General features: G+C 45.0%; 1 pseudogene; it reads left to right on the forward strand.

Moving 5' to 3' along the window:
- Positions 1-21,836, forward strand: part of LOC111969769 (semaphorin-3F-like) — an 82,385-nt pseudogene that overhangs the window by 57,149 nt on the left and 3,400 nt on the right.

Genomic DNA, 21,836 nt, shown 5'->3' on the forward strand with positions numbered 1-21,836 from the left:
TGGTTGAAGTTGCTCTAAGCATGGTATGGTACAACGTTTGTTTTTGTGTGTGTGTGCTTGGATATGTTTGGCATGACTTTATGTGGAGGAAATATCATTTCCAGAAACAGTATTTTCAGAGTTTTGGCAAGCAAAAGACTGTTACTGTGAAGTTCCTGTGCCAGTTCTAGGATTGTGTTGCCCTGAACTGACTCCCAATAAAGGCTAATCGCTCGGTGGGTGAATCACTCTGTGGGTTACACGTGTTTCTCAATGTGTATATATGCTGCACTTTACGGCCACAGGGTTCATGACGACAGTGATTAAACCTATTTCTCCCTCTCGCTCTCTCTCTCTCTAGAGCTGCGATCTACTGGCACTGCCCACCACTTCTCCTTCCTGCTCAACTCAACAGACTACCGTATCCTGCGTATGGACGAGGACCACGACCGCATGTACGTGGGCAGCAAGGACTACATCCTGTCCCTGGACCTGCATGACATCAACAAGGAGCCGCTCATAGTAAGAGACGCCCCAAGCCACCATTGATCCTAGACCTGCTGTATAGTGAAGCATTAAAACTAACCAGCTCTTTCCTTTCTCTCTCAGATTCACTGGCCTGTGCCTCCTCAGAGGAAGACAGAGTGTGTTTTGTCGGGGAAGGATACCAACGTAAGTACCGTACTCTCTCAACCATCGTGACATTTGGGTTAGTTGTGCTGTTGACATCATTCATTCATTATCCAACATACCCTCCCTTTACCCCTTTGAATCATGCTAAAATGGCCGTTAGGGTGTGAAGGACTGTAGCTGGAGGCTAAAGCTCCTGTTTAACCACATCTGTTTCAGAGGTTCCTTTACACACACGAGCACGCACACACACACGCACGCACACACACACACACACACACACACACACACACACACACACACACACACACACCACACACACACACACACACACACACACACACACACACACACACACACACACACACACACACACACACACACACACACACACACACACACACACACACACCCCCCGTGGACCTGAGAGCACCATTTAAATCCATATCAAGGTTTATCCTCCTCTGAATTCTCTTTGATTTGTTCACACATGTCGACACCCCCACACACAGCCCTAAGGGTGTATTTGGGCAGTGGCATGCAGGATGGGGTATGGTGGAGAGGTGATGGGGGGTATGGATAATAACCGTGCTCCCCTGCTGGTATTGAGAGAGCAGGCCTCTGTTTATCCTACTGGAATGTTCATTTAAACGTGCTCGCTGACCCGCACATCTCACCGCCTTTGGTTACATAGTATGGGCCCCTGTGTGTGCATATGCATGTAGGAGCTAGCATGCATGTGTGCATGTGTGCATGTGTGCGTGTGTGTGTGTGTTGTGCAGGCATATGTGAGAGAGGGGTGGAATTCCAACACCGTAATAATAAAATATTAAATTGGCTGTAGACATCTTGGCAAACCTGGCCCCTCTTTAGGGAATGACAGATGATGACAATTCAAAAGCAATTCAAAGGGGATGTCAGTTCAGGCAAGAGGTCAAAGGCAATCATGCACACCGCACTCTTGGGGGGAGCACAACTGTGGAATGAATAATGCACACACCTGTGCACACACACATGCGCACACACACAAACACACACACAATGAAATGAATTGACTGGTGTGCATCTGTCATGTTGTTTGGGTTAGCTATGCTAAAACGGCTTATCCCCTATTCTACACACATCTCATTGTGGATGGTTGGTACATCCTTTTCTCCTGCAACAAGATGGACAGCATGCAGCACTCACAGAGATCGTATCTGCCCAGACTGGCCCTAGCTGTGTAACCCTGTATTACTGTGGCCAGCAAAGAGGCCTGGCTGAGGTTAAGGCAGGGGGCCTGGCTGAGGTTAAGGCAGGGGGCCTGGCTGAGGTTAAGGCAGGGGGCCTGGCTGAGGTTAAGGCAGGGGGCCTGACTGAGGTTAAGGCAGGGGGCCTGGCTGGCGTTAAGGCAAGGGGACTGGCTGGGTTTAAAGTAAGGGGACTGGGTTTCCATACAGCTGGTAGGAGAGATTAGGGGCCTCAGATCGTGGAGGCACAGATCTGTTCTCATTACCAGCACCTCCAAGAAGGGGCCGCTGACCTGTCCTATTCTAAAGCCAGACTCTGTGTGTGTTTGTGATCCAGCGTGCGTGTACGAGTGTGTGCGTGTGTGTGTCCAATAAAGAAAGCCAGCAGGGAGTAAGTAGTACTGCAGCCAAACACCAGACTCAGATCAATCAAAAATGGTAGCTGAGGGTCATTAATCATCAATTTGACATTTTGTTTTTCTCACAAGGCTGAAAGGAGATTGTCCTCGTCTCCTATTATCAACGTTTTTTGATTCTCTCTTTCAGGGGGAATGTGGGAACTTCATCCGTCTGATCGAGCCGTGGAACCGGACCCACCTATACGTGTGTGGAACAGGGGCCTACAACCCCGTCTGCACCTATGTGGACCGCGGACGCAGGTCCCAGGTAACCAGAGACAAGATGTATCTGACCATGGTGACACTGACCCCTGAACTCCCCCTCTTTCAGAGTCAGATCTGTCAATCAACCCACCTTGTCTGTCATTGTCACGGTCTGTTCCTTTTCTCCACTCATTTTCTGCTCCCCTGTTCACGTTGATTTGCTCTGTCCATGGTCTTGTGAACCCAGAGAAAGGCTTATAGTGAGCTCTCCACAGATGTGTAACTCTCCTTTATCCCGGCACTTTGTGTCACACTGTTATGGCGGCTCCTGTTGGTGAGGCAGCTAACGTCCACCATAGGAAGCTAACTGCCAGCTATAGTACCGTTGGGAAGAGCATGTTGAAAGTGTGTCTAAAACAACTGCTACTATTTCCCCCCTAGTGGCTGTCTCCTCTCCCCCCTCACCTGTTTATGTGTAGTGTTCTGGCCTGACTGGGAGGCTCTGAAAGCCCATCATTACTGATGGAGCCTCTCATCCATCACCGGCCTTGTAACTCACCCCCGTCCCTCCATTCCTCCCTCTCTCCCTCATAGACCAGCAGACATCAGAGCTCCGGCAGCTGCCGTCCCCAGTGCACACTTACTGTTGCTATCCCGCCTGTTTAGTCTCAACGTTTAATTGGAGGACTTGGGTTTCAATGTACAGGCCAGTCGTCCCCTTGTCATTCATCCGCTAGCTACGTCACTTGAACTGTAAAAGTTTTCCTTGGGTAAAATTAGAGCTGTAAACAGAAACCATTTGTTTGGGAGTTCTCCCAGTGTTCGTTCCAAAGGCCTCGCACGTGTTGAGTCCTTAGACAGCTAACCAAGGTTTTCCAGATACGACCTGACATCGCCTTCTCTGAGATCACTCCCACCATCGTCCTTTTTTCTCTCTGCGCTCCTTTTCGCCTAAATGGGTCCACCTTTGTCTCGTTTGTCTTGTATATGTTGCTGAACCTTGGCTATGTGTGCACGTGCATGACATAGCATGTTTTCTGCATGTATCTGGCAACCTAGATAGAGGCTGGTACTGATACTCATCCAGATTGATTTATGCACATGACATCATCACTGAACTCTCTGTTGAACTCTCTAGCGCGGTTTACTAGAGTTCTGATTTGTTACTTTTTTGGGTTCTATTCTCACCTCTGTCAGTCTTTACATTCCTCATGGAGTCCAAACTAATTTCTTCTGTTGTGGTCATGTTTTTTTTTTTTTACGGTTATGGGTCTTTCTTTGAGCTTTTTCTGTTCTGCTCCTGGTCAACTCTTCGGTTGAATTTTCACTGAATTTCCATTGGTTTTGGGGTCTCCGGTTGGGTGCAGCCGATGGGACTGTCGTGGTAATCGCGTGGCACGTGTCCTCTTTTTTTAGGCCCACTACCTGCAGGCGGCCCAGTCCGGAGGGAGGACCAACCGGGCGGCAGATTTCACCACTACTGCAGGGCCTGTGGAGCCAAAGGTGGGCCGTGGGCCGAGGGGAGGCTACTGTAGAAAGGGGCTTGGGTCTGGGACCTAGTCCTGGGTCAGGTGCCCATTTGGGGTCTGAGAGGCCCTGTCTTATCATGTTCCTCCTGCTGAGATTCAAAATGGACGCAGCTGACTATGGTGTGGAGGAAATAAGGTGTTAGAGATTTGGATGAAAGTGTTTATGATCACAGTTAAATAGTAGAACGGTTTTATTCATAGGTTAAGTTGGTTAGTATAACAGAGTCCAGTCCTTTACATTCACTAGCATCCAATATGACTTGATTTTTGTGACCTCAAAGGCCTACTTTAAAAAAGGGATTTTACTGTACTTGGTCGATAATTCATCTTGGCTACTAGAATGTTGAGAAGTAGGCTACGTATTAATATCAGCCAAGTCATTCAAAGGTATGTAATGAAAACATGTGTGGTGGAGGACAATGGCAAGATCCATTACAATGAGTACCACAACAAGTCATAAAAAATACACAACTTTGGCCATAAAATATACTGTCGAAAGTTTGCAATAAATGCATTCCTTACAAATGTAGAGATCCTGATTCACCCCAGTAGCTTGGAAAACAAATGAATGCTTTATAAATGTACTGCCTTCATGTGTCTTGGGAGCCATTCAGGAAGGGTATGTACTGAAGCTACGTCAAGTGGAACTGTAGACACCAGGGTATAAGAACACAGTCCAACTATAGCAACCTATCTTCAGTTCGAAACAGTCTGCAAACAGTCTTTTTTGGGGAGAAGGGGAAGTGTATTTGTCCAACTCGCCTTTTAGTCAAATATGTAATCCTGACGTGTGTAATAAGTATTTTTTTGGCATGTGATAATTCATTGTCAGCTAAGTGAAAGGACAGTTTTCCTCTTAGGCGCAAAAGGAAAGCGTTACGTTTTATGTGCCTTGAAAGCCAATCTGTGTAGGTTTTCCGTTACTGTGCCTAAATCACATGCTCTACATTCAATCACAAATGTTGAACTAATACAACATTATTAATACTACCAACCCTCAGTAGTACAGCAAGCTACTTGACACAATGTTGAGACCGATGCTAAAAATGTCCTCCTGGCTCGTAGACCTGAGCCATCCTCCGCATCACTAACACTAGGAGCATGATGGATGAGTTTTGGATCGCTCTCTGCATATTTTAGCTCGGGCACTCCATCGCGCTGATAACCGGCCTTGTACGCGTCGTACTCCCTTGCTCAGAGCTAATACGGGGGTGTGAGTGTGTGTTTTACATAGTTTCAAGTAATGCCTTTCTTGCAAGCTCTTTCCCGACAACGTAGTAAACAATATCCGTAGTATTATAAAATAAAGGGAAGTAGAACAAAAACACAAAACAAATAGAAATAAGAAGAACAGGAGAAAGTAAGTAAAAACTAAATACAGGGTCAGTTCCAGTACCATATTTACAATGTGCAGGGATACTGGAGTGGACGGGGTAGATGTGTATAGGAGTAAGGTGACAGGGATACTGGAGTGGACGGGGTAGATATGTATAGGAGTAAGGTGACAGGGATACTGGAGTGGACGGGGTAGATGTGTATAGGTGTAAGGTGGTGTGTGTGTGTGTGTGTGCGTGCGTGCGTGCGTGCGCGGGTTTGTAGCTGTTCTCTATCTGTTCTGGATAGGCTGTATTAAAGGGGTGCTCTTGTCTGTCTGTCTGGGTTAGGGTTAGTGCGGGTGTGTGTGTGTGAAGAGTCAGTATGAATGTGTGTGCGTGTTATGTGTGGGAGCCATTGAAGTGTGTGTGTGTGCGTGTGTGTGTGTGTGTGTTTGAATGTGTAGAGTCCTGTGAGTGTGCATAGAGTCAGTGCAAGAATAGAAATTAAAGGGCCAATGCAGATAGTCCATGTAGCTATTTAGTTAGCTATTTAGTTAGCTATTTAGCAGTCTTATGGCTTGGGGATAGAAGCTCTTCAGGAGCCTGCTGGTGTCAGACGTGTTGCTCTGGCACCGCTTGTCGTGTGGAAGCAGAGAGAACACCTGGATCAGTACAAAAACAGCATTTGAGAGACGTGCTCAGAAACCATTTGTGTACCAACCTCTAGTCTGCCCATCACTTCATGGTGTTGCCCTAACTGGTCTCCCAATGTATCGTCATCCCTGTGTCAGTATCTCAACTTGTAATACACAAATTCTATAAGGCCGGAATCAACTCTGCTCTGTGTTCTCAATGGATACGAAAGAATAATGAATGTTAGTTTACATATTTTATTGTTTATTGCAGGAATATATCTTCCGTTTGGAGCCGGGCAAAGTGGATTCGGGGAAAGGCAAATGTCCTTACGACCCTAAACTCAACAGCGTCTCAGCTTTGATCAGTAAGTCTCCGTTTATCTCCTTTCTCTCAGCTCACTTCTTCCATTATTAGAAGAGTTGAATGTCTCTCTATGGAAACAAAAGGTTTGTTTCCCGTCAAGGTTTATTCCTCTCTTCCCCAAGGAATGTTTGTGGTCAGTCCAACCCTTGTGGAAGCTATTACTGCACCATTGGCTAGTCACACTAGATCTTCTTAATTCAAATACTTCTGCCTCTTTTCATGTGCAGCTACCCTGTGGTGACGTTAACTGTCCCCATTGTCACATTATTGTCATAATCAAAAAGAGTGTACTGCAAAGTTATTTGCTGGATGGAACATTCTAAATGGGTAAAGCGTGCGGTATGTCAGGTCTCATATCAGTAGGTGGTCTGGTGTTGTCAGCAGCTTAAAGGCAGGTGGTCAGACTTGGCAGTTGACCTCTTCCTCTCTGGCTTGACTCCACTGACCTCCCAGCCACCCAGGGTTCTGTGACACTACCCATGACCCCCCTCTGTGACTTCCTATGTCAGCCCCAGTGGTGGAAAAAGTACCCATTTGTCATACTTGAGTAAAAGTAAAGATATCTTAACAGAAAATGACTCAAGTAAAAAGTGAAAGTCACCCAGCAAAATATTACTTGAGTAAATTTTTTAAAATGTATTTGCTTTTAAATATACTTAAGTATCAAAAGTAAAAGTATTAATAATTTCTAATTCCTTATATTAACAACTTCTTCGGGATTGGTGTCCCGTCCACGGGACGGTTGAGCTAACGTAGGCTAATGCGATTAGCATGAGGTTGTAAGTAACAAGAAAATTTCCCAGGACATATGTAACAGTTTTACTTTACGTCCGTCCCCTCGCCCCGACTCGGGCGCGAACCAGGTACCCTCTGCGCACATCAACAACTGACACCCACGAAGCATCGTTACCCATCGCTCCACAAAAGCCGCGGCCCTTGCAGAGCAAGGGGAACCACTACTTCAATTCAAGGTCTCAAAGCGAGTGACGTAACCGATTGAAACGCTATTAGCGCGCACCACCGACTAGCTAGCCATTTCACATCCGTTACACATAGACACATCTGATATTGGCAGAAAGCTTAAATTCTTGTTAATCTAATTGCACTGTCCAATTTACAGTACTATTACAGTGACAGAATACCATGCTATTGTTTGAGGAGAGTGCACAATTTTAAACATGAAAAGTTATTAATAAACAAATTAGGAACATTTGGGCAGTCTTGATACAACATTTTTAACAGAAATGCAATGGTTTATTGGATCAGTCTAACACTTTGCACATACACTGATGCCATCTTGTGGCCAAAATCTAAATTGCACCTGGACTGGAATAATACGTTATGACCTTTCTCTTGCATTTCAAAGATGATGGTACAAAAAAATACAAAAGAACGTTTTTTTTTTCTTTGTATTATCTTTTACCAGATCTATAGTGTTATATTCTCCTACATTTCTTTCACATTTCCATAAACTTCAAAGTGTTTACTTTCAAATGGTATCAAAAGCAGCAGGTAGCCTAGTGGTTAGAGCGTTGGACTAGTAACGGAATGGTTGCAAGATCGAATCCCCGAGCTGACAAGGTTCAAATCTGTCGTTCTGCCCCTGAACTAAGCAGTTTTAACCCACTGTTCCTAGGCAGTCATTAAAAATAAGAATTTGATCTTAACTAAATTGCCTAGTTAAATGAAGGTAAAAATATGCATATCCTTGCTACAAACTGTTAGATTTGGGTATGTCATTTTAGGCAAAAAGGGGCTAATCCTTATTAAGCAAACCAGACTGAACTTTCTTCTTGTTTTTATTTATTTATGGATAGCCATCTCCAACACTCAGACATGATTTACAAATGAAGCATGTGTGTTTATTGTGTCCGCCAGATCAGAGGCAGTAGGGATGACCAGGGGTGTTCTGTTGATACGTGCATAAATTGGACCATTTTCCTGTCCTGCTAAGCATTTGAAATGTAACAAGTACTTTTGGCTGTCAGGGAAAATGTATGGAGTAAAAAGTAAATGATTTTCTTTAGGAATGTAGTGAAGTAAAAGTAAAAGTTGTCAAAAATATAAATTGTAAAGTAAAGTACAGATACTCAAAAAACTACTTAAGTAGTACTTTACACCACTGAGTAAAAGTAAAGATGCCTTAATAGAAAGAAAATGACTTAAGTAAAAGTGAAGGTCACCCAGTAAAATACTACTTGAGTAAAAGTCTAAAAGTATTTGGTTTTAAATATACTTAAGTATCATTTCAAATTGCTTATATTAAGCAAACCAGACAGCACAATTTTCTTTTTTAAATTGTATTTACAGATAGGCAGGGGCACACTTCAATACTCAAACATGATATACAATTAAAGTATTAGTGTTTAGTGAGTCTACCAAATCAGAAGCAGTAGGGATGACCAGGGATGTTCTCTTGATGCTGTAAGTGTGTGAATCCTGTCCTGCTAGGCATTCAAAATGTAATGAGTACTTTTGGGTGTCAGGGAAAATGTATGGAGTAAAAAGTAAATGATTTTCTTTAGGAATGTAGTGAAGGAAAAGTAACAGTTGACACAAATCTTAATATTAAAGTACAGATACCCCAAAAAAACATTTAAATACTACTTTAAAGTATTTTTTACTTAAAAGTACTTTACACCACCGGTCAGCCCACACCTAGAGCTGACCTGGGTGAAACTACCAAGCATCCACTTACTGTAGCAACTCAGCTACTACATAACCGACCTACAATACGGCCAGAGTCATACTGTACCACACAAATTCAAAACAAGGAATTCCTCTGTTATAGATTTCAATGTACCTCTCTTGACCCCAATATTTCTGTCGTGTTTGGTCGCTATGATGAAGAGGTTCAATCTGATCCGATTGTAGAAGGAAAATGCTGTCTTGTCTTTAGGGAGATCTGTCAACTCTCTAAACAGGTCCTATACTGGGGCAGCACCTGCTCACTCACACTCAGCCACAATCAACTGGGGGTGGGCATTTCCCAGGTCTCCACCCCACACTGTTAGCATGACCAGCGCCAATGACCACATCCTCACATCCTGCCCCAGGTCCCCAGTGTCTACCCTGGGATATCTCTCCTCTTTGTCCAGCCTGACTCTGGCCACCAGCTGAGGCCTACTGTTGGTTATGGTGAGCGGAGGGATACAGTGTGTTCCTGCCCTACAGAAAACAGGGCTATATCTCCATAACAAAGGACTGTAGTCATTAATCACCCGTGGTTTCCTTCCTGTCAACCTCTTTGTTATTGTCTTTCTATGATCTTCCATTGATTTCTCTCTCTCTCTGATCTCCTTCTCTTCTTTTCACGCTCTCTCTCTCTCTCTCTCTTCTGCTTCTCTCTCTCACTCTCTCTCTCTCTCTCTCTCAACACTCTCTCTCTCTCTCTCTCTCTCTCTCTCTCTCTCTCTCTCTCTCTCTCTCTCTCTCTCATCTCTCTCTCTCTCTCTCTCTCTCTTCACAATTCATATTTATTTAGAGGCTTTATTGCCATTGTAACATATGTTTACATTGCCGAAGCAAGTGAAATAGATAATAAACACTTAGTGAAATAAACAATAAAAATGAACAGTAAACATTACACTTACAAAAAGTTCCAAAAGAATAAGACATTTCAAACGTCATATTATGTCTATATTCAGTGTTGTAATAATGTACAGATAGTTAAAGTACAAAAGGGAAAATAAATAAACATAAATATAGGTTGTATTTACAATGGTGTTTGTTCTTCACTGGTTGGCTTTGTTCGTGGCAACAGGTCACAAATTGCTGCCGTGATGGCACACTGTGGGTATTTCACCAATGGTTATGCGAGTTTATCAAAATTGAATTTGTTTTCGAATTCTTTGTGGTGTCTGTGTAATCTGAGGGAAATATGTGTCTTTAATATGGTCATCATTTGCAGGATGTTAGGAAGTGCAGCTCAGTTTCCACCTCATTTTGTGGGCAGTGTGCAAGCCTGTCTTCTCTTGAGAGCCAGGTCTGCCTAGGGTGGCCTTTCTCAATAGCAAGGCTATGCTCACTGAGTCTGTACATAGTCAAAGATTTCCTTGATTTTGGGTCAGTCACAGTGGTAGGTATTCTGCCACTCTCTGTTTTGGGCCAAATAACATTCTAGTTTGCTCTGTTCTTTTGTAAATTCTTTCCAAAATGTCAAGTAATTATCTTTTTGTTTCTCATGATTTGGTTGGGTCTAATTGTGTTGCTATCATGAGTCTCTGTGGGGAGTGTGTATTTGTGAACAGAGCAAGGACCAGCTTGCTTAGGGGTCTCTTCTAGGTTTATTTCTCTGTAGGTGATGGCTTTGTTATGAAAGGTTCTCTCTCTCTTTCTCTCCCCTCCCTCCTTCCTCTCCCCCCTCTCCCTCTCCTCTCCCTCTCTTTCTCTCTCTCTCTCTCTCTCTCTTCTCTCCTCTCCCTCTCTCTCTCTCTCTCCTCTCTCTCCTCTTCCTCTCTCTTCTCTCTCTCTCTCTCTCTCTCTCTCTCTCTCTTCTCTTCTCTCCTTTCTCTCCCTCCCTCCTCCCTCCCTCCCTCCCTCCCTCCCTCCCTCTCCCTCCTCCCTCCCCTCTCCCCTCTCCTCTCTCTCTCTCTCCTCTCCTCTCTCTCTCTCTCTCTCTTCTCTCTCTCTCTCCTCTCTCTCTCTGTCTGGATTGACAGATGGGGAGCTCTACGCTGGGGTCTACATTGATTCATGGGGAACAGACGCGTCCATCTTCCGTACTATGGGAAACAGACAGCCATGAGGACGGACCAATACAACTCCAAATGGTTAAATGGTAACGTCTCACGTCTTCTCCTGACAAACATCACCTCTCTACGCGTTTGTTCTTAATTATCCATTGTGTATCAATAGATTCCTCAGCTCTACATTCCGTGCTGTCTCACAGTACCTATCTCATACTGTATATATGGCTGTGGTCCAAGCCTCTAGCTGTTCCAGCCATTAGAAAAGTCAACAATGCCTATCACATCGAACCAGTAATGCCTGTACTCAACTCACCGAGTGCCTTTTCCTAGGAAATGCTAAGGAAACGTTTCTCTCACTGTCATGCGTTAGCCTCGACACATGCTGTATGTGCTGTAGCCGAGTCATCGATGGTTTGTTCTAATGCAATACATGTCTGCTGCATTTCATCATGTATGGATTGCTCTTGTTGGATCCTGGTCTCTTATTCTCCGTAGTGTAAAGTCACGAGACTGTGCAACGTTAGTTCTGCTGGCTGGTGGGTGGGTGGTGGGTTTGGGAGGTCAGTGTTGCCACCTTTGATTATTTCAGAGTAGGGCTGGGTCCCAGGCAGTTCTCCACAGTGACCCTGTTGCCCCCCAACCGTCTACCAGCAGGAGGCATACCCCATCCCCTCCTGAGTCCTGTTCATCAGCCCCAGGGCCACACTGAGACATCCTGCTCTTCCAATATGGCTTAATGTTCCCCACCCTCCACAGGGTCTGCCCCCATTTGGGTTGTGTCTCTGTAGCAGCAGGGAGGACCGGGTTTATTTGATGTGTCCAGCAGTGCCCCAATCAGTGAGCCAGCATGAGAAGAAAGGGCGACGCCATATTGTGCTCATAGAGTGAGAATAATGAGGGATATTTGGAATGTACAGCAGTGACATGAGCTCAAATTTAGGCCTCAATTGACTCCCACTAGCATCTGTCTCATTATCATCTCTCTCTCTTTCTCTCTCTCTCCCTCTCTCTCCCTCCTTCTCTCTTCCTCTCTCTCTCTCTGTCTCTCTCTCTCTCTCTCTCTCTCTCTCTCTCTCGCACTTTCTCTGTCTTTCAGATCCCACATTCATCAAGGCACACCTCATTCCAGACAGTGCTGAGAAGAACGATGACAAGCTCTATTTCTTCTTCCGGGAGAAGTCTTCAGAGATGGGCCAGAGTCCCATGGCCCAGTCCAGGATAGGCAGGATCTGTCTGGTAAGTGGCCATCATAACCACATACTGTAACTCATTATCTGCAAAAAAATACAGTCAATAAGAATGTGAAAGAGGTCATATTTTGACCCTTGCCTCATATTGTCACCTTTGACCCTGCGAACCCAGTACCCTGCCACAAATGATACTGAGACATCCCCAGAGTAGAGGGGTCTCCTTGGAAACTCTGCATAAACCATGAATGTATCTTACCATTCAACACAGTCAGACATAAAACAACACAGCCCTGCCCCCCACTTCCTCAACAGCCAATGAGCAGTCTAAGAAACCCAAACTAAAGGGAATGCTGTTGTCCCCATGTGATAAAGTGGGAGAGTTTGCCTTTGGCCTCCAGTATTTACACGTAAGCAAACATACACATACACACTCAGGGTAATGTTTATCTAATGATGTATGTATGTCCCAGTGGCTGCCGTGACTCAGAACGTTGTTTATCCTTAGAGGGGGACCCTGGGCTGTGTGCAAGCCTTCCCCCTCTCGCTGCACGCCTCGTAATGGACCCTAGGGACGCTGGTCCTTGCCTGTGTCTGGATCCTAAGCCACTGTCCTCTGATGACTCCCACTAGAAATAGCACTACTGGGCATAGATACACATACAAGTACATGGTAGAAAAAGCGCACATGTTGATACAATTTTGAGTACAGCTAATTTCACTATAAAAGCTACAAAATAATGGAATATAACTTTGGATTTGGATGATGATGATTATATTACTCCAATATAAATGATGGCGTCGCCCTCACCGCGTTTCACCTCCCTCCCTTTACTCTCTGCAGGGGTTGGCGTCTGTCCACAACAGATGGGGCAGACAGACTGAAACCCAGCTGATGGTTTTACTCTCGGCTTCTCTCTAAACTAGTGTTGGCTGCGAGTTGTCTAAAACAGCTGTTGATTTGGATCTTTGGACCGGTCTACTTGTGGTGTTTGTGTAGGGGTCAGGTGTGAGTGACACTGCCTTTTGTCCCCCCCCTTGCAGAATGATGATGGTGGACACTGCTGTCTGGTCAACAAGTGGAGCACTTTCCTGAAGGCCAGACTCATTTGCTCGGTACCTGGAGTGGACGGCATAGAGACCCACTTTGATGAGCTCCGTAAGTAGGCAGAATTTTCCAACAGTGGTATAACCCAGTTGTTAAGTTATGTTCTTAAGGCTCGCACACATCCCACCGAATGTGGTTCTAGCGTTCGTCTACCGATCGTTCAACGCGCTGTGTTTTAGGGACCACTGCTGTCTGACTGACAACATTTTCATGCAATTCAATCGGTGCGCACTCGGTTATCAAATTACAACCGGCACTCTGTTCAGAGGTGCTAAGTACTCCCGGCCAGCAAACGTTATTGGTGTCTCTGAGCCCTTGCACTAACTTCCCAGTTTTCCTCAAGTTTTGTCTTACTCCTCTGTTCCCTCATCTGGTAGACACTAAACATAGTCAGCCCCACATAAAAGCGACAGCATGTAAAATGACCAACCATCCATTCAGACCCCACTCTGTCATCTTTCGGTGATATCTCTGTAACATCTGAATTCTTTTGAACCGTTTCAAATTGCACTCCTGTTTCGTTTGGGCTTCGTTAAAGTGTCCGTTCTGGTTCGACACACATCAGCCCGCACAGGAATCATATGTCTAGATTCTAGAGTTCTGTAACATTGTGGTGTGTGGGATTCTGCTGTCCAGAGTCTACCTGGAGAATGAAAGCTCCTATGTGACCAATCAGAAACAAGAGTCTTCCGTACGTAGGGTTACTGCTGACCTTTACCGTAGCCAAACAGGGATTTCTCACAGACAGTAACTCTTCCATTTTGTTTTAACATAGACCATGTCTTCAGCTTTCCTTCCTGATATAGTTTGATTTAGCGCAAAAAAAGGAAATTGGCAAAGAGTTTATGACTGCTCCGATATTGTAACAATGGGTCTGTAAAATCATTTTACTATTCTTCTCTGCCCTTGTCAATCAAAGGAAAGGGGAATTCTGGGGAAGGTACTGCAGTGATCAAGATATCGCTGTCCCACCCAGCTTGCAGCCTGTTTTACTTTAGATATCAACATCGCTCCTGTATGATAAGCATGTCTGGGTTCAGGTTGGCTCAATCAGACAGCAGTGGAAGTGCTGGGGGTAGAGGTGTGTGTGTAGGTGTCTGGGGAGGACTGGTAATGAAGCGCAGGGCTTTAAGGTCTGTCTCTGAATCAGCCAGGGGGGGGGCGCCTTGGTTACAGGGGTCACCCCTGCCTGTCAATCACATCTCTCCTCTCACATGACTGGTGGCTCACCGTCTCAGGGAAACATCAGTGTGAGGTACTGTGGAGGTCTGATTCTGAGGAGACTTGAGCGCTCTCCTTGAAATGATTATGAACACTAGTTATTAGTAGGACATGTTTCATTAGTAGTCAAATGCAAATCACAACAACTGATTTTGTTTTATTGCAGGGCATTTGTTTTTACTGATTCTGTTTGTTTTATACTATAGACCAGTGGAGGCTCATTTTAGCTTTAGCCTGAGGGCTGTGAATGACCAGTTTTGATACCACATGTCTACCCAAACCACACACTTATGTTGAGCAATTCTTACTCATTTCTTTGTCAATGTAAATGTCCCATCTCCAGGTCAATTGCAGTCCGGGTCACTCTCAGTGAGGGTCATACTAGGCTTGTCACCCCTGAGCGTTTAGCTACCCACCACACGTCTGTCTGTGGTTTGGTTTCCCACAACCTCTACCATCAGGCAGCCTATAGCAGAGAGGGGTTGAGAGTGGGGCTGAGAGGGTGGTGAGAGGGGGTGGTGAGAGGGGCTGAGGGGGTGGTGGGGGCAGATGGGAGTAAAGTCAGATGTTGAGGAAGTCTTCTTGTCTTCCCAGGCCAGCATTGGAGCTACGTACAGTAGAGTCTGAAAAGGAAGAGGGATTGGGGAGGGGGGGTGAAAGAGAGTTGGCAGGATTCCAGACAGTGTCTCTGTCAGATTTTTTTTATTTTTTTTTATTGCCTTTTCAAAAGTGTGATGGGGGAAAGGAACATTTGGTTTCTGGTTAATTTCATAGTTCCTTATAATAACACAAGGACAAAACCTCAGAAGCCACCTCTTTCCCTTCCTTCGCCAGTCAAAGTTTTTTTTATCATCTGCCGTTCTTTTTCTCGTAGTCATCGTTCTTGAGCAATGGGCTTTTGTGCGGACATTTTGAATACATCGTTTTCTGTGTCACCAAGGGAGTCATGTGCTTTTTATTTGTGTTTGCTTTTGTAACGCTGTGCAGTCAGACGGGTCCCTAAGGTAGAGACCATATATACAGTACCATCTGACCGTCATCAGACAGACAGACAGACAGACAGACAGACAGACAGACAGACAGACAGACAGACAGACAGACAGACAGACAGACAGACAGACAGACAGACAGACAGACAGACAGACAGACAGAGCGTGTGTGTGTGTGCGTGTGTGTGGGTGTGTGTGTGAACACAGTGGGAGATTCTGGAGCGGCGCCTGAGGCAGCGTTTTCCACCACCATCAACAAAACAACAAATGATGGAATTTCTCGTTGAAGAATGGTGTCGCATCCCTCCAATAGAGTTCCAGACACTTGTAGAATCTATGTCAAGGCGCATTGAATCTGTTCTGGCCCGTGGTGGTCCAACGCCCTGTTAATAAGACACTTCATGTTGGTGTTTCCTTTATTTTGTCAGTTACCTGTATATTATACTGCACTTCCTCGTGATGTGAATGGGAATTGTATTTTGGGCATTCATAGGGAAAATTAAAGGTGCAGTAGGTTTGTTGGTCTTTAATAACACCATACTGTGTACATACACATTGCAAAATAACGCTGTTTCTCTCATAGATGTAGTATTTCTGCAGGAACAATGTGCTGACTTTAGATACTCAGTGAGCCTCAAGGAGTCTTTGTCTGCTATGACACATCAAAAAAGATACAGCATAAAAGTCGATGATGCAACTTGTTCCAAATTTTCTTGAAGTCACCCCCCCTCTGTCTGGAGCCAGGAGGGCTGTCAAACTGGCGTCAGATGTGTTAGGAATTTCTCTCCCGTTTACCAAAAGTTAATTCCCGTTCTTGTTTACGGCCTCTGCCTGTCATTCTCCTACTCTGGCAATAAAAAAGGGGATGATTTTCTTTGTGATGATTACATACATCATTTCAATGCAACTCAGTCACAGCTACAGATTTTATCAGAGGCCATCTCTCTTTAGAAAAATAAGTAGTGGTGGTTTAAAACTCTTCAAGTGTATTCTTTGGGACTCTTAAAGTTTATTCTTTGGGAGAACACTCTTAAGGCTTAATAAGGCCTTGGGCAGAAACTCCCAAGTAACATTTTGTTCTTAAACTTGAATCCAGAAGGGTTTGGAGTGTGTGTGATTGGAGAAACCTGTTGTTTTGTTCTTTGAGTATTTTCCATTTCAACTTGATCTTTGCCCAGAGATTTATTAGAACAGTTCAGGGTGTGGAGCTGCTTGATATCTACGAGGCTCAATATCTTAGTAATGTCTGGCTTCATAAATGCACATGACAGGGGTCCAGAGTTATAAATGGAGGGTATAATGTTTCCTGCTTCATCTAATCATTAGATATTCTTAGTGATTGATTTCAATGCTTGTGGTGTGGGTTAACACATCCTATCTACTCTCCCTGTCCTTGAAAGAGTCAGCCGATGCCCCCCCCCCCCCCCCCCCCCTCCCCTCACTATTTTTCTCTCGATGGAAAACATTTACCCTGGAATTGTGTTTCCAACAAGGGGCTGAAGTGTTACACTTCGCAACTGAGGTAGTCGACTCTAAATTGATTTAAATGTTCCCCTTTTTATTGTTTTTCCTTTCACTTCTCGCTCATTAAACCATTGGAGGATACAGGGTCCAATTACCACAGCTCTGAGGATCATGGGAAGCATATGGCTTCCATTAAAGCCTTGTTACCCCACAGATCTCCATTTCATACCTTCCCCCTCTGAGACCCAGGAATTGGGGTCTGCTCTGGAAGCGTTCTGATTCAGGACCCCACAGTGGCCGGAAACCCTGCTAACTTAACTAACCACTGCTGTGCTGTCCAATCCAAAAAGGGCTTCCCCTTGAACCCGCCTCCTGTCCAGGAAGTAGTAACTGTCCGTATGTCACGCTTTGAATTAGATCTGGTTGCTCAGGAATCCCAGGTGGAATAATAGAGCCTCCGGTTAACTAAGAAAGAGAGAAGAGAATAGACTCCATCCTTCAATGTTTATCTCAGACTACCACTGTTTTACCAGAGTCCTTCGTACTGTTATTGTACAGTGATAGCGTAAGACATTTTGCAGTGCCACTTTTGGTAATGTGTAATTCTCGCTTTGTCTAACAGGGGACGTGTTCATCCAGCCAACTCAGGACACCAAGAATCCTGTCATCTATGGCGTGTTCTCAGTTTCAGGGTGAGTCACGGACTGTGTGCCTCTGTGTCCCCCCTTAATTAAATCGCATTTCCACAAGTATCTGTCTCCATTAAAGGACATCAGATGTGTAGAATATATTTTTTTGGGGGGGGGGGTTTCCTCCCGTGGTTTCCCGTCTCCCATCAATATTCATCGTGCCCAAAGGCGCCTCTGTAACACGGTCTGTTATTGAAAAAGCCTATTCCGCACAGTCTGCTCCGCACACTACAAAGGCAGAGGAGGAAGTCGGTCGGGAAGGGGTTCTCCAGTGAGAGACTTGACCTGTGTTCCCACATAGCTGGGCTTTGATAACAAGTCATCAGTCAGCAGCACAGCATTAGGAGTCAAGGAATCGGCTCGCGACTCCTGCCCCAGCATATACAGCGGGAGATTTTGAGTGGAGGGTGCACACACGGAGAGTTCGCTCTCACACTCACGCCCAGTCATAATAAACACGGCTGTACTGTATGTGTGTCTGCGTTGGCGTCTGTGAGATACCTAAGCAATAAGGCGCAAGGGGGTGTGGTATATAGGGCAATATACCACGTCTAAGGGCTGTTCTTAGGCATGACGCATCACCAAGTGTCTGGACACAGCCCTTAGCCGTGGTATATTGGCTGTATTCTGTACCACAAACCCCACCCTGAGGTGCCTTATTGCCATTATAAACTAGTTACCAATGTAATTAGGGCAGTAAAAATACATGTTTTGCTATACCCGTGGTATACGGTCTGATATACCATGCCTGTCAGCCAATCAGCATTCAGGGCTCAAGCCACCCAGTTTTTAATGTACTCTATAAGGCCTCAATACTAACTCGCTGTAATAATCCCCCCCCCCCCCAAGTGCTAATGATAGGGCCCTCGACAGAAGATACTAATATAATGCTGTACTGTACACCCACCACAGCACAGCAGAGATGATTCGCTTGGCTGCGTGTGGGTGTTTGCATGTCAGTGTGTCAGACAGCTTGTCTGTGGTGGAGAGTGTTTGTGCGGCATCGTAATGTTGGAGCACGCCTGTTTCATGTCTCTGAGTTGTGACGCGAGTTGATTCTATGAGCGGGAGAATGTAGCTAATTGCTCGCAGAGTGAGTAGTAATCCCATGTCTCCTAAAGCCCTTTCGTGTTTCTGACCCTCCTCGTCCCTTTACCCTGCAGGTCCGTGTTTAAGGGCTCAGCAGTGTGTGTCTACTCTATGGCTGACATCCGTCAGGTCTTCAATGGACCCTATGCTCACAAGGAGGGGCCCAACTACCAGTGGGTGGCCTACACTGGGAAGATCCCCTACCCTCGGCCTGGGACGGTGAGTGACATGCAGAGGGTGACACACACACACACACACACAAATATATTTGTAAATTCAATTAAATAATACATTTAACATGGCTGGTTCTGCCCTCTTTCTAAACCCAGTGTCCCGGGGGTACGTTCACCCCCAACATGAAGTCCACTAAGGATTACCCAGACGAGGTGATTAACTTCATGCGGAACCACCCCACCATGTACCACGCTGTATACCCAATACACAAGCGCCCCCTGGTGGTCCGGAACAACGTGGACTATGAGTTCACCACCATCACCGTGGACCAGGTGGCCGCTGCCGATGGGAGCTACGAGGTCCTATTCCTGGGGACAGGTCAGTGCTCTGAGTGCCCGCCTGTTGGTTGATTTGATAGACTTGTTATTGGACGTGTGTTTTTACATCTGTGATAGATTCAGAGATCTAAAACAATCTACGATCTGGGGAACCTATTGTGGTTAGGATTTTGTTAGTAGTGCTTGTCTTCTCAAAGACTGGAGAACATAGAGCCTACTATCTTTATAGATGGGAGAGTTACTGTAATTTGAGTTACTGTAATGTGAGTTACTGTAATGTGAGTTACAGTAATTGCTTTGGGAATGTACGGTAGAACTACCCTGGTCATCGTCTGGCAGTACTTCACACAGCCTCTCCCTATGGCCATAAATCATGTGGATCTGAGGGTGGGAGCTGGGAACCCCTAGGGCTGCTGACTTTACAGTGCTCAGCCTGGTGATGAATGGATCCTGTTGTAGAACACTGTGCAAGACGAGGGGGATCCTCCTATTTTCCTCATGGCATTTGACCTTATATGGATAAATGTTTTGGAGGGATGTGGATATGAGTAGAGGATGTGTGAGGGAGGGAGCAGGCCAGAGAGGACTAGATTAGAGGTTAACCTGATCACTCCTCTTGGCAGAGAAGGGCAGTATTTCTGTTACATTTATTTGAAATTCGTATTTTGTCATTTGAATTACATTGGGCTACACTCCAATGTATTTTGATATTTGGTATTTTCAAAATACTGTAATTTGTATTTTCAAAATACAAAATACTTTTATATACCATTTTTGTAGTGGTTTGCATTTTGTGGCTCCCTTTCACCCTGCATTGGTATTAGAAGTCTGATAGGACTATGGTGTGGATAAGAGGGTCTGCTAATTCAACTAAATATAAATGTATATGTAAAAATTAACAACTGAAAATCATGTTGAGTATTATTCTAATGAGCTCCGCCCTGAAACAAGGCCAATAATATTACCCAGTGTACTTTGCAGTTAATTTTGGTATGTTCATTTTCACATATACATGTACTTTTTGGTCATTTAGCAAAGGATTTCCCAAACTCAGTCCTTGATCTTTAGGGTATTTTGTATCTGAATTTGGTCATTGTATTTTGTAATTGTTGCTTTTTGGGTCTTCAGACAGGGGGACGGTTCAGAAGGTGATTGTCCTGCCCAGAGATGACCTGCAGACTGAAGAGCTGGTTCTGGAGGAGGTGGAAGTGTTCAGGGTGAGTCTCTCTCTCTTCTCTGTTGTCTTTCTCATTCTCTTTATTTCTCTCTCTCTCCCTCTTTCTCTCTCTGTAGTATCTTTCTATTTGTGTCTATTTATTTCTTTGTTCATTTGACATGCCATTGCACCAGACTTAGCTATTTTCATCCGTAGTCTCTGGAGTATTCCTCAGATGAGAAACATTTATTGTGCGGGAACATCTTTCCAACTTCCATTCTTCTCTTATAAAGATCTGCTGCTATCTTTTACGTTTCAGGTGCCAACTCCCATAACCACCATGAAGATTTCATCCAAAAGGGTAAGTTAAACATGTACACGGTCTGATGGTTCAGTGCACACAATTTCAGAATTGTGTCTTCCCATAAAATATCCCATAAATCAATGCAGAATGTAAAAAGTGAATGCCAAAGTCTGGATGACGCTACATTTTCCCACTTGGTCTCTCTTCCGCTCTCACTCTCTGTCTCTCCGTCTCTTTCTCCCTACAGCAACAGCTGTACGTGGGTTCAGTGTTGGGTGTGACCCACCTTGCCCTCCATCGCTGTGACGTGTACGGGGAGGCGTGTGCTGACTGCTGCCTGGCCCGGGACCCTTACTGCGCCTGGGACGGCAAATCCTGTACCCGCTACTCCGCCTCGCAGAAGAGGTGAGTTCCAAGAGAATGTGTTTGTCTTTGTCTGTCGGGAACGGCAACCCTTACCAATATAATGTTTTTCATCATGGCTATACTATTTCTATTTCATTTGTCCTATTTTTATTTTATTTTATTCACTGCACATTTTCAGTTTGTGGAACGTAGCGTAGTTAACCTCTTTTTATTTGGGGAATGTTGATCTGACCCCTCTAGGCGCAGCCGTCGACAGGATGTAAAGTATGGCAACCCAATCCGCCAGTGCAGAGGCTATAACTCTAACGGTGAGCTGACAAGAACATTCTAACGTACCCCAAACTAGACCGAATTGTTCCCTGTGACAGAAGCCGTACACACTAGTGTCATATGTGACTCACGGAACGTTGACATTTCTGCTGAGGAATAGTTGACTGATTTGGTCGGTTACAGTAAGAGACGTTGAGAAATTACGCCTCAAACGTGTTTGAATAATGTTTGTGACGATGCTTTGCCGCAGCCAATAAGAACACGCTGGAGATGGTGCAGTATGGGGTGGAGGGCAGCACTACGTTCCTGGAGTGTCAGGCCAGGTCCCCTCATGTGTCCCTCAAATGGCACCTGCAGAGGGAGAACAGCGACAGGAGGAAAGAGGTGAGTCAGGAACTCTCATCCCACTGCAGCTATGTACTGTATTGGGTCTTCTACTGCTTGACACCTAAAGGATAGGTTGACAATCAGAGGGACTCCTTAGTCATTGAACAATATGGCCTGCT

Source organism: Salvelinus sp. IW2-2015, linkage group LG11 (genome assembly GCF_002910315.2).
Source record: "Salvelinus sp. IW2-2015 linkage group LG11, ASM291031v2, whole genome shotgun sequence".
Classification (NCBI taxonomy): domain Eukaryota; kingdom Metazoa; phylum Chordata; class Actinopteri; order Salmoniformes; family Salmonidae; genus Salvelinus; species Salvelinus sp. IW2-2015.